The sequence below is a fragment of the Aotus nancymaae genome, unplaced genomic scaffold (assembly GCF_030222135.1).
Source record: "Aotus nancymaae isolate 86718 unplaced genomic scaffold, 86718_ANA_hifiasm-v0.15.2.pri h1tg000038l, whole genome shotgun sequence".
In the NCBI taxonomy this organism is placed as follows: Eukaryota; Metazoa; Chordata; class Mammalia; order Primates; family Aotidae; genus Aotus; species Aotus nancymaae.
Genome location: NW_026988452.1, coordinates 2,336,960 through 2,349,085, shown reverse-complemented (window position 1 = coordinate 2,349,085; position 12,126 = coordinate 2,336,960). Strand labels below are relative to the sequence as shown.

Genomic DNA, 12,126 nt, shown 5'->3' with positions numbered 1-12,126 from the left:
GACTAAGAACGTTGCTTGTCCACCTAAAAAGAGGATGCACAATAAAATATATTTTAAAGAAAATCCATGCAAATGCAGTGTCCCTTCTGGGTATAGCTGGAACAGCACTCTGTTTGAATAATTTTATACCTTCACCTAGAACTAAAATTTCTGCAAAGTTATACCAAAAAATGCTCTTAAAATTTATGCATTGTATAAGCAAATACTGTATTATAGGATTTAGCATTAAATGTTAAGATCATCCAATATAATAAATTTTAATAAGTGATAACCTTGAAAATTTGGCCATGATAAAATTTATTTTGCTTTTTAACAAACAAAAAATTAAGACTGCAATGCAAACAAAAATGTCGTTTCTTTTGGCAGCATTATTAGAAGAAAAATCGGAAATGACTACATCCTTACCTTAAGAATGTTTTAGCCAAGTAGTTAAAAAAAATTCAATCTGTATGTTCTTCTACTCTTCTAGGCCCAAAGTTAATTTTTACTGAGTGGTACAAAATAGAAAAAGGACATTTGCTTCTGGCACTGTGACCTTCTCTAGGCCCTGCCCGCGTTACTCTGATACAACATATTTCTGGCACACACTTGTGATATAACCAGCAACCACTCTCCTTAAACACTCAACCTGACAGCAGGTGAAAGGGAAAAGAAAATTTTCTTTTGCATCAATAAAGAGTGCTACACTATAAACACACTTCATTCTTTGATAAAATAGATGATTTTAAAAAATTATTTAGTTAGGTAATTGCTCAACTTATTTTTTTTTCCAGCTATACACATGGAAACATCTAATTTTTGTTCTGAAACCAATGAAGCTCAAACATATATAATTTTTTAAAAGAAATATATAGCTGATCCCTATGTTTTCCAACTAAGACACAGTATAAAACCTCTATGTTTAAAAATGCCATGCCCTCCATAGATACCCACACATACATACACACACCGATGCAACTCCACACTTACCCACTGATGACTAAACCTTTTAGCATGGATTGGTGAAGGGCAGGGGGAAAAGAACTGGGGAGAATTTTTTTTTCAATAGGCATGTTTACTAAACAGGACATTTTACTCAGTATTTTGTTTTAGTGTGGGGGGGAATCCTAATTGTATTTAGACTTTATATGGCATGGGTTACTCAGTTCACAGCAGAAGCACCTGCAGCAAATTAATTTGTTGTAGCACATTAATTATCTCATAGCTTCTATTTAGGCTGCAGCTGTTGCTATTATGTTAATAATATTTTTTATTACCACTGTATACAACAGGTTACGTCAATAATAGAAATATCTCTTTCTCTCTTTTCTTGGCATCTCCCCCCCTTGTTGTTTTCATTTTTCTATGTCAGAAGGGGAGACTGAAAGAAATTTAGGCAAATTAAGCCCCAAAGCGCACTATAATTTTCTATTTCTGAACTGATTTGTAAGAGAATGGGTAAGTGAAATTAGCAAAGAATCACCCCACACAAAGATGGCGCGTGCAGAATTTGTGAAAGCGAAAAAGAAGACGAAGGAGAAGCAAAGAGGGACGGAATACTGCAGTGCTAGGGTGGTGAGTGTTTGGATGGGGGCGGGGAAAATGCTGCAGTTTTCATGAAATAATAAGGTGGGGGAAAAAAGGCATACAAAGAGTAGGTTTTTCATTGTTTGTAAAATATAAACACAGATGAATTCTGTCTTTGGTTTGTTCATGCTTTTCACTCTGCACAGCAGGGATGTTCTTAAGAAGTTGCCCTCTGCGAAATTTCACTAAATGGGAACCGTGGACCCTGCATGATGGGATTATAATCACACCAGCCACTCCTTTTACATAATTTTTTGTTTAAGATCCAGTAAGACTCCCTGTTTTTAATACATATAAAGCAATAGACATGTATATGTCGATAAACTGAGGGTTTGCATCCCTATTGCCTAGTGCAAGCTAAAACAAAAAACCGGTGATATCACATCTACAAATCTCAATGGATTCAAAAACAATATGAAAATTTTTAGCTGACAAGAACATGTCTGCTGCCTGCAGTCCCTGCAATAGCTCACCATGTTGCCTACTAACCAAAAGATCAAAAATTATCGATTTCATGGCGCTGCGAGGTCTGGAAAGAAAAGCTACTTTAAAATTTGCATTGTTTAAGAAATGACTTAAAAGAAAAGAATCATTTTTTTTTTTCCTGAACATTTTGGAAGGTGAAAATAGCTTGTTTTAATCTTATCCATGATTTGCTATAATTCTATTATTTTTAGCAGCTGGAGTCCAGAAATGATTTTTTTTCGGTGAATTTAGGATTTTGCCGCAGTATACATCTGCAGTCCCAGAATCCTCCGGTAAGTTAATCCTCCTTGCGATGGGAAACGCCTTTAACCTTCTTGTGAATGAAATATCTGCAACCATTTTGAAATTTTTAATAGAGGGGTGTGTGTGTGTGTGTGTGCGCACGTGCGTGTGTTGCGGGTGTGTGTCTCCGAAGCATGATTTCTTAGAAATGCAGCGGTACTTGTCTGAGTTCTTAGAAACATTGAGAAACATATATACCTTCATGTTCTTTGCATATCATGGAAGAAGTCTCCATTGCTTCTCCTTCATACTTCGTACGGTAGCCATTAAAATATACTTCGTCAGTATGGCAAACCAGTGAAGGCCTCGAGAACACATACCTCCAAGCACGTAGGGTGTTCCTGACATAACTGAAGTGACCAGGCCACAGCAACCACCATGGCCACTGCCTCCCACCACCTTCACCGCCCCTCCCTCGCTCTGCAGTGTACATCAGCTGCATGCTTTCCACAGCGGCTTTCCGCCGAACTTGCCCAGTGGGTTCCTAGATTACTTCTGTGTGCGAGAATAGCCAACCATGTAGTTTGACAAGAGGTATTTACAACTACTTAGCCTGTTCAGCTGGAAAGAAATCAAAAGATAACACTGAACCCTGAGATGATGTATTACAAATCAAAAGTCCCAATCCATAAATAGCCCACTTGATGAACTGCTGAATGAGAAGCTGGTCCTGATTGCTGTCCAGTGTTTTTACATTGTCATAAGAAATATTCTTAACAAGCCTTCTTAGAGAGTTGCGACTGATTGTTTTTAAATGCATGGAATATTATTCTTACCTTTCTGCTGGGCGGGGAGCCTTCCGAGGGGATTCGGATGTAGAGTCCAAGAGAGACCACACCCTAGTTTCACAGCTTGTTTTCTACCGTTTCTGCTTCTCTTAAAATAGGGTTAACAGTTACAATTTTACATTAATTTAAGAGACCTAATCAAAAGGAGCCAGTCATCCGTTTCCCTCTCTCTAAGGGAAGCTCATTGTCTTAGGTGCTCAATAAATGTTTAATTAGTGGATTTGATAGAGTTAAGCATCCAAAAACTGAATGACCCTTCTTTACAATGCTGGCGTGATTCCTGTTTCTGTCTCAAGTGTGAAATAATCTGGGCTGCTTTTTTCTCTCTCTCTCTTAAAGGTAATTCAAAAGCATCTGTTTTAGGGAAGGGATGCCTTACACTCAGGTTCCGTCTTCTACTGCTTGATATGCCAGTGGCCTGAAAGCATGACAAGAAATATCTTCTCTCTTAAACTAGCCGGAGACACTTGGTTTCTAAGAACACAGCTTAAAAATTAAAACCACTTGTCTGTCGCCATTTCATAAAATTAATTTATGTCAAACCCAGGATGACCGGCTCTAGAAGGAAAAGGCAAAAAACAGGTAACCAACTGTTTTTATGAAATGTATTGTCCAAGGTCAATTTTTTAAAAAATTATTTAACAAAATTTCTTATTTTACCAAACTCAGGTATTTCGATACTGTATTTTTCTTTGGTTTAATGATAGTATTTGTCTTCATTCTATAGAAGTTATTCATCTCATATTTTTGGTGAGACAACTAGAACAATTTCTGCCTTATGAAACATGCAAATAAAAATTAGGAGCAATGTTAAGTTTAACTAACTTGCTTTAATGCTAGTCAACCAGTAATTCTTCAGTGAACTTATTATGACAGGAAAAACAGCATGTTGCATTGTTGCAAATTTTACCTTTTTTTTATAACATGTATTTGTTTATGGTGTCAATAGGGATTAAAAATCCTAATTCTAAATTTAAAGTATTTAAACTATAGAAAAATGATTCCATTATTTTGGTAACGGAACACAGAAACAGAAATACAGAAATGTTTTTTTACTTTAGATCTTCCAATGGTGCAGATATTTCTTAGCCAATTTCAAGAGTGCCTTATTTAACAACAAAAAAACTGCATATAGAAAAACAACATTAAAAAAAAACCCTGCAAAAGTGGTGAATCTGTCGTCTGATTTTGAATGTATGACTTTAATCAAATCAATTGCATATTCCTTAACTCTGCAAATGACAATCAAAATTAGGAATCAGTACCTGAAAACTCCATTTATACTTCTGCGTTTATATTAGAAACATGGCTTTAATTAAATACCTTTTTTCGGTTCAATCTTTTTGAATTGTGAGTACAACCAATAGCTATACTCAATTCTACAGAATTACTAGGGAAGATACTAATGAGAAGGTCTTTCTAGACAATGGAGTCACTGAACGTCATCTTAAGTGTGTGGACTTTTTCCACTGCAGTGGCCCACATGTGCTATGGTGACAGACGGCAGTTGGCATTACCATTTATATAGTAAAACATCTTTAAGACAAAAATAAAAGTTATTTCAAGAATATGCTGTCCCTGAAACACAAGCTATGCCTTAAGCTACATATCCTACCTCCATGAGTGCATAAGTAAGTGGGTTTCCTGCCTGGATCTATGTGTAAAGACCTATTGTTTGCATGTATTAATTGCGGTCCTGGGATAAAAGCACAGAGGTAACTTTCACTGTTGCTTTTTGTACTCTCTCCAATGTTTTGGAGGAAAAATAAGCACAAACAATAGACTAGAGAAAGTGAAGCGATCGTAATTGTTGCAGCTTTGACAAATGCCAATTTTGCTGCATTACAATGGGAAACATTTTTCAGCCTATAAAAATTAATTACAAAACGTTTTTAAAGTCAGTTAAAAAAATTAGAGGCTGCCTAATCGATCGCTTTTTCTATAAACATACTTCGATTTCTCAAGTAATACCGTAAAAATCGTCTTCTCCAAAGAAAAATCCCCACAAATAAATCTATTGATACCTAGTGACAAGTGGAACCAGATAAAAATGCAATCTATAAGAATTAACTTAATTGACAGTGCTCTGGAGCTAATCCATTTCCACTAGTTACTTGTTCACAGTAGGTACTCAGAAGGACTTGTTGAACTGCGGGCTTGGCGCCCATCCTACGGGGAGTTCACAGCCCTCGCGAGTGGGATCGAGGTCGGCTTGGCCCGTGGTTCGGGTCGAAACTCAAGCTGAGCCGCCTGCTGAGAGGTGGGACCCAGCATCCAGACAGTGGGGGGCCTGTGGGGGCCGTGAGACTGGGCTGCCAGCCAGGTCCAGCAGGGAGTGCGCGGCACAGACCGCAAGGTCGTAAGGCCCCGTCACACTCGCCGGGCCGGGAGTCCGCAGACGGGCGACGGGGCAGCGGCGGCGGCGCCCAGGAGCGCCCCGAGCCGGGCGGGCGCTGGCCCCGAACTTCCGCCCTCCCAGGACCCGTCCCGTTCGCCCCGCGCGGCCGCCCAGGGCCAGGGCCGAGAAGCCACCTTCCGCAGGCCGCGGGAAAGGCGCGCCGAGTCCTGCAGCTGCTCTCCCGGCTCGGGAAGCGCGCGGGGCGGGGGCGTCGGGCTTGGGACGGGGGAGGAGACGGGGCCACCTTCCCGCACGCAGGCCTGCAGGGGCCTGACCGCCCTGACGCAGAACACGGCGCCCTCCAGGGCCGCCCTCAGATCCCGCGCGGCGGGCAGCCGCCAGCCTGCGCCCCGGGGAGCGTCCGTGGGGAGCGTCCGCGGCGAGGGCGGCCCGGCCGCGACCCGGGGCGCTCTCACGGCGGCGCACTGCCGGACGGCGCACGGCTGGCGGCGTGGGACTACTTTCCCCCGCCCTCTCGCGCCCCGCCCCGTGTCCTCGCGCGGCGGAACGCTCCGCGCGGCGCCGGCGGCGGCAGGATACAGCGGCTACTGCGCGACTTATAAGAGCTCCTTGTGCGGCGCCATTTTAAGTCTCTCGGTCTGTGGCAGCCGCGGTAGCCCGGCCCCGGGAGTGGAGAGCGAGGGGAGGCGGAGACGGAGCAAGGTCCGAGGAGCAGCCTCAGTCCCCGCTGAGCCGCCACCGCAGGTCGAGGACGCTCGGACTCCCGCGGCGGGAGGAGCCTGTTCCCCTGAGGTGCTTGGGCGCTCCTTTCCTTACCCTTCCGGGGCTGCTCCCGCTTCCTCTCGGAGCCAAACTTCGTCGCAGGCGCGCGGTCCGGGCGGCGGGCTGGGAGCCGGGCTGGGCGCAGCCCGGAGGCCTGGGGTGGGGAGCGGGGGGCTCAGGTGGGGGACGGCGGGGGCGGGCCGCGCCCCGGGCGCGGAGGGCGGCGGCCGGGCCCGGGTTCCGGTCGCGCTGCCCCTCGGGGGCCCCGGGGGCATCGCTTGCAGGGAGTGGGTGCCGCGGGGTCGCGTCTAGGAGCCCGGATGGCCGGCGGGGTGGGGGTGGGGCTGGGGGTCTGCGGTTTCTGTCCGGGGCTCCGGCCTTGGCCGAGTCTGGGGGAGGGACCCTGTGCCTCGGGATGCGCCGGGGCCGGGGTGGGGTGGGGGGCGGGGTGGGGACGGGGGGCTCCGCCTTCTCAGCTCCTGCGGCGAGTTGGGGTTCGGGGGCTCAGGCCGGAGCGCCACCCTAAGTCCCAGCTGTCCTGGGGATCCGCCAAGTGGACTTTCTCTTAAGATTTCAGAAGAATAGAAGTGTTAATTTTTTTTTTTTATTATTCGTAATGCCCTGCCTATGTGAGTTTGAATCGTCCTGGGGATCCGCCAAGTGGACTTTCTCTTAAGATTTCAGAAGAATAGAAGTGTTAATTTTTTTTTTTTATTATTCGTAATGCCCTGCCTATGTGAGTTTGAATCGAAGCAACTTTAAACCTTAGTTACCAAACTCTGAGTGCGGTCGGTGCGATGCGTCAGTAGGGTGTGCACGTAAAAAACCCATGTCTTGCACCTATATTTTAGCGTACCGTGCAGGTGAGTGAAAGCGGTGGATAAAGTGGGGGAGTCTTCTGGATTTACGGTAGTGGGTATGAGACCCTAGTGAAACAAGGGGGTGGAGGAAGGCGAAGGTGATGGCTTACTGTTTGTTACCACCTAAACTGCAGGTTTCAGCCTCTGATTCAGACCAGTTCGAGAATTTTGTTCGTAGAAATAATTTAAATTTATTCAAATACTTTGATGGCAGCTAAACTTGATTTTTAGAGCACGTTTTCTTTTCAGCGGAGTGAATTTTTCCTTCTCTGCAAAACGGCCAAATGCAATTCAAGCAGTTGAAACTTGTCTCTGTTTTGTCTGGAGAGAGGACTTTGAACCGAGACTTTTCGAAGTTAAGTTCCTATAGCCCGCTTCTGAATCTGCCAAGCTGGAAAGCTTTGGCACTGGTGTAGTTGTTCCCTTCGTTCTGTTCCCTTGTGGAGGGACATTGTCTCATACTTTGTATCTTCGAGACATCTGTGGTCTCCCCCCTCCCCGGCCCCCCACCCCTCGAGTTTGTGAGTGGTGAATGAAGAAAGACTAGGCTGCTGGTATGCAGAGGTCGGCAAAAGGAAATCGAGGAGTGGTTTTCGTGAAATGAGAGCTTTGTATCGTGAATAATGGTGGCTTAGGGTGGCTTAGGCTAGACATCAACTTGAAGAGACGGCAGCATTTCCTTTGATAATGTCTGGGCTAATGTTTTTCAGATCGCTAAGTTGTAAAGTAGTTTGTCTGGAATTTAGGAAGCCATTTCAGTGTTTGTCACTTGGTGAACGAACATTCAGTACCTTCAGATGTCTTCGTGTTGATTTGTATTCATCCTAAGAAATATTAAATATAGCCTCAAGTGTTATATTATACTGCTGGTTTACTGTCTGCTTAAATTATTGACATAAATTTCTACTTCGGAGTCTTTTCGTTTGAACCAAGGCTGCTGCGACCTTTATTTTACTTTTATATTTAAATCTTTGAAAAATCTCTGATTAAAAAAAAACGTACCCTTAAGGGTTTGAGGATGTCCTTTCACACCAGACAAAATTTGGTTAATTTGCGCCCAATATTCATTAATTTGACCTAACCTTTGTTCTGAAGGCCATGTACAAGGACAAGGCCCTGAGATTATTGCAACAATAACTTGAAAAACTTTCAGAAGTCTATTCTGTAGGATTAAAGGAATGCTGAAACTATTCAAGTCTGAAGTCCTGGGGGTGGGGAAAAGTAAAAACCTGTGCTGGAGAGCTTAGTATAGCATGTAACTTTAGAGTCCTGAGGAGTCTTGAGTCTCCCACAGACCAGAACAATCATTTAAAAGTTTTCAGGAAAAACCAACTTTAAAAAAAATAAGGTGGCTAATAAAAAATGAAGCATTTAACAGTGTTCAGGTTTCAGAGTATCGAGGGGTTTTTAAAACTGTTACTGGATTATTTCCTTTACCAAGATGATTATATAGAAAAGTGTATTGGCAATATTAAAATTTATTAGACTGAGCTTCTTACTGTTCCTGTTGATGACCGGATAAAAATTGGCATAAATGAGGGTCTCTGTGCTTGTTTTCATAACATCACCACCAAGATAGAAAATGAGGAGGCAAGTTTCTTTAAGAGTATTTTGAAATGTGTTAGCAAAAACTGTCGTAGATACCCTTTTTTGTTGTAGGGCGTGGTGGGGAGAGGTGCATGCTAAGTATTGTTGAAACTAGGGATGTGGAGAATTAAAAGTTTAATATCATTTTGTAATTATAAATATCAGTGAAATAAAAATCCTGCAAAAGACTGTATATTCAGTTAAATGAAACTTCAGTGTTATTGAAATGAAATAATACATCTGTCCTGTTAAAAGATTATTTTATTTCTCTTTGGTGGTTTCCTAGCTACTGATAACCAATAATTGTAGATGAGTAGGTGGTAAATTTTAAGTTTGTACTTTGAGCTTAGTCGGAAGCGTGCTTGACTGCCAACCCAGGGCACAAAGGATGAAGGCTTTTAGAACTGGACACACGTCTAACAAAAGGTATTTACAACTCTTTTGTAATGTGGCATGTTGATTTGTGACATTGTTTTTGGAAATATTGTGTTAACTTAGTTGTTTTCTTGTAGTCCTCTTTTTTTTTTTTTTTTTTTGAGACTGAGTTTCCCTTTTGTTACCCAGGCTGGAGTGCAATGGCGCGATCTCAGCTCACTGCAACCTACGCCTCCCGGGTTCAGGCAATTCTCCTGCCTCAGCCTCCTTAGTAGCTGGGATTACAGGCACATGCCACCCATGCCCAGCTAATTTTTTGTATTTTTAGTAGAGACGGGGCTTCACCATATTGACCAGGATGGTCTCGATCTCTTGACCTCTTGATCCACCTGCCTTGGCCTCCCAAAGTGCTGGGATTACAGGTGTTGTAGTCCTCTTTTTATTGGAACTGTGGTATCTACTGTTGAAACTGCTTGACTGAGAACATTCTTATACTGTAAAAGTAAATAGTAAACAGCCCAGGAGTGCTTCTGTAGCCATTGCCTCCTATACTCTCATTGAGAAGATACTGATTTGCAGATTCAGTTATCTTTCTTTAACAGACTATGTAATGTTGCAGTTGTGATTGTGATAGGTAAGTGGGCCAATCGGTTAAAATAAATACATACTTCTCAGGTTTCACGAAAGGAAAATGAATGATTGTGTTGATTCAAAAGAGTAGGAGTTAACTCCTATAGTTTTTCATCACTTAAACTCAGGAGAGAGTTATTTATTTCCTCTGTTTACTTAAGAATGCTGCTTTTGTGTTTCATGCAAGGCTGAGCTTGACTCAGTTTGAAACCTAGGCTCATCTGTTGAGGCCTGAACCCTGCTGTCCTTGAGGTATGCATGTAATTGCTTCCTCCCTACGGAAAAAGCAGCTCTTGAAAGATAAAGTCAATCACGTTAGGAACTCATTTTTAGGGTTTAACCACCTTTTTTTTTTTTTTTTTTTTTTTTAACTTATGGTCATCTCTTCTGTTAAGAGACATTCCCCACTCTCAAAATTTCCCTCAAGCCTGAAGCAGCAGAGTAAGTAGTGTTGGAGCAGGTTCATTCCATGCCTGGGTCATGTTGAGTGCCCTCCAGTGGATATAGTATAATGCTTGTGATTTTTTTTTTTTTTTTAATTCCAGACAAGTTTATGTGGAATATGTTTGCGAATATCTCTGATGAGGGAGAATCAACTAAGAAACCTTTGATTTCTAAAATAATTCATTTATATCATTACTGCTAATTAAAAGACAGGCTTGAGAAAATGTCATCTCAGCCAATATTTGCAGTAGAAAAGTAGAGAGTTTTTTTAAGGTCACTTTGAATAGGCAGTTTTGCTTAAATATATCATGATGATAAACCAGAATCTCAATATAGTACTTTAGGAGGAAAAGGATCATAATGTTTAGCTATATTGATGGATTAGAACAACTGAAATTCTCAGAAAAAAATGAATGAAGATGTGAATTGTCAATTTGTCTAAAATCAGTCACAGAGTAAAAGATGAGTAAGTGCTCAACTTGATTATATTAGGAAATAGATAGAAATAAAGGTAACTGAGCCAGTGTGTGTGACCTTAGTGACCATCCGGTTGGTCTCATTTGTACATAGTGGTGGGCTATGATGAATTGTGTTTTGCCCTTTCAATTTTTCCATAAAAGCTTTCTCCAGGCTCCTATTTTAAGTTCATGGTTTTTCTATTAATATTATTTTCTGAAAGTACTTGTTTCACATCAGAATCTTAATTACCAACTGGAATGAAGCTTATTCTAAATTAGCTTTTGGAAGTCAAATGGTCAGCTTATGGAAATTTTTCAGGGTTTAGATTTTTAAAAATTTGTTTTTCAGAATATGTTTCTGGAATGACATTTAAATGTTTTAGTAAGTGTAGGGAAGGGAAATGACAGCTATCAGTGATTGCTTTACTTTGCCTTTGTAATTCAGTGTAATTTTATGGAAACATTGGTATATGAATTTTCACTAAGAAGTGTATTATTGCTATATTTAGTTTTTTTTTTTTAAACCAGAAAGGCAAGAATGCCTCTAGTGCTTTATGTGGATTATTTCTGGATGGATTAAATATTCCTCCATCAAGGACCATATTGTAAATTAGTGGTTTCCAAGTTGGTGCTTAGTATTTACAGCATTTACTGTGTATAAGCTTCTGTTCTGATTTTTTCAAGAGTTTTCTGAGAAATGAGAGTAGGTTTAAAAGTTCTTTGGAAAATTATGTACATACAGCTTACTGAAAAAAAAATTGTTACTGGGGATTTAATTTGTCTCTTGAAATGGGCTACTTGCCTTCATTAATGTAGGATACTACAATTTGATGTTTAAGATATGTTACCAAGAATAAGATTGCTTTCATAAGCCTTACAGGATTGGTCTTACTGCATTATAGTGGGAATGGCTACTCAATGTCTCCAGGGCCACTTAGGTATTGGCTAAATTGGACCATGTGGACTACTACAAATTGAAGTGCAAATGTCCCATTTAAGCAGCCAGTCATAAGCAGCTCTAGTCACTGTGTGGGAATATAGTTTATGTTGCCAGATCATCTGATTTTTTTTTTTTCCTCTAAGAGAAGTAGGAAATCCAGATTAATGTACATCTCTTGATTTGCAAGTGTCGGTGAACAAAATTCATATTTTAAAATGCTATATTCAGCATAAATTAAATAAACTTATTGACTGAATACTGCAGTAGTCCCATTTGAAGTATGGTGTTTTCATAACGATTCTGTGAAATGACTGGTTCTGTGAATGTACATAGTTCAGCAGATAACATTAAGCTATTAGGTTTGTATTTAGGCACTTGGAAAATACCTTGTGTCGATTACAGATTAGGTACTTAAGAGCAAGATTCATATTACTAACTTATTTGTGAAGACTGGAAAACTCACATTTTTAAAGTTAGGAATTAAGATGGCCTGGTTCAAGGAAAAGGGGGAGAAGTAACTTGCTTATTACTTGACCATCTTAGATAGAGTTCTTTAAGTATATTTTTAAGAGGTCTCAAAACTTAATCT

The 12,126-nt window shown here is 41.4% G+C and overlaps 1 protein-coding gene and 1 long non-coding RNA gene across 2 annotated transcripts in view; both read left to right on the top strand.

Annotated features, from left to right (window-relative positions):
* The first annotated feature begins 1,203 nt into the window (after positions 1–1,203).
* On the top strand, positions 1,204–3,735 carry LOC135268160 (uncharacterized). Its single transcript, XR_010336443.1, has 3 exons — positions 1,204–1,554; positions 2,244–2,324; positions 3,462–3,735. It is a non-coding gene; the product is annotated as an uncharacterized LOC135268160 (long non-coding RNA).
* Positions 3,736–6,106: 2,371 nt separating this feature from the next.
* Positions 6,107–12,126, top strand: part of CTNNB1 (catenin beta 1) — a 42,364-nt gene continuing 36,344 nt past the window's right edge. The window contains exon 1 of the mRNA XM_012460130.2: positions 6,107–6,273. The gene's annotated coding sequence lies outside the window, so the exon portion shown is untranslated. The remainder of the gene's footprint in view (positions 6,274–12,126) is intronic.